Source organism: Cynara cardunculus, assembly GCF_001531365.2.
Source record: "Cynara cardunculus var. scolymus isolate 2C chromosome LG 1, CcrdV1, whole genome shotgun sequence".
Taxonomy (NCBI): domain Eukaryota; kingdom Viridiplantae; phylum Streptophyta; class Magnoliopsida; order Asterales; family Asteraceae; genus Cynara; species Cynara cardunculus.
Window position 1 is genome coordinate 5,893,249 of NC_037528.1, and position 1,372 is coordinate 5,894,620.

Sequence of the window (1,372 nt, forward strand, 5' to 3'; positions counted from 1 at the left end):
AAGATGAATAAATAGTTGTTGTTTATATGTATATAAATAAATGATTGATGGGAAAAGATGAAGGGTTTGGAGTTATGTCATTTGAATTAATATAGAAGGAGATGAATGGTTTGGAGTTGAATGCAAACATTTAACAAAAAAAACATAAATTGACAAAAAAAATATATATAGTAGTGCATATTGAGAGAATAAAGGAGAAAAAAAATGAGGTTCTAAGCTTTAGGAGATGCCACTTCAAACACTCATGGTTTATTCTTTAATATATATAATAATACATAAGAGTTATAAAGCAAACAAAAATCACGATACAAACATAAATAAAATTATAATGCAATCAAAATCATGAAACAAATCAATATAAAATTATTACCTTATATTGCAACCAAAAAATCAAATATTGAACTTGAATACTTCTTCAAAACTTTATGACATAATGCATAAAAACTATAATGCAATCTAAATAACGATATATACATACATAAAATTATGAGAGAAGTGAAAAAACAAAAAAACAAAACTATGAAGATTATCAATAGTAAAATAGAAGAAAAACCAAAGAACTTGAAACTTCTTCAAATCTTCATGACATAATGCATAAAAACTATAATGCAATCTAAATAACAATACAAACATACATAAAATTATGGGAGAAGTGAAAAAAAAAAAACTATGAAGATTATCAATAGTAAAATAAAAGAAAAACCAAAGAGAAATAAAATAAATTTAAAGATGTATAAGATAAAGATAGAATTTGAGATGGTGTGAGAGATAGAGATGAATAAATAGTTGTTGTGTATAAATAGTTATTGTTGATGAAGCTTAAATTCGAAAAAAGTTTATCATATCCTGTGATTATAAAATATCAAAATTTTATTCGAATTTATATGATCCAATCGTAAACACAGTCATATCCTATGATAACAACACATCCAACAATATTGAAAAAGAAATATGTAATAACAAATCACATTTGTTTAATGAATATAATTTCTACATACCTTTTTAAATATTTGAATTCTTCTTCAACTCTCACCTTCTTCATCCCTCGCTAAATGATTTTATATGATTTCATTTTGTTTATTATTGAAACTTTAAAAAACAAATTTCATTAAGAAATAAAAAGAAAGTAAATGAAAGAGCAAATCAAGAGTTTGAGGTTAAACTTGGGTATACAAAATTACAAAAATAAACCGTGTTAATTATGAGCTATACATTTTTCATCCAGGGGCAGAAAAGTCTTTAACATATTCAACATTTAAAAAAATCAAAAAAATGAGAAAAAAATAGGAGGGGTTTTAAGCATTAGAAGGTGCCACCTCATTACATTTGGTTTCTTCTTTAATATATATATATATATATATATATATATATA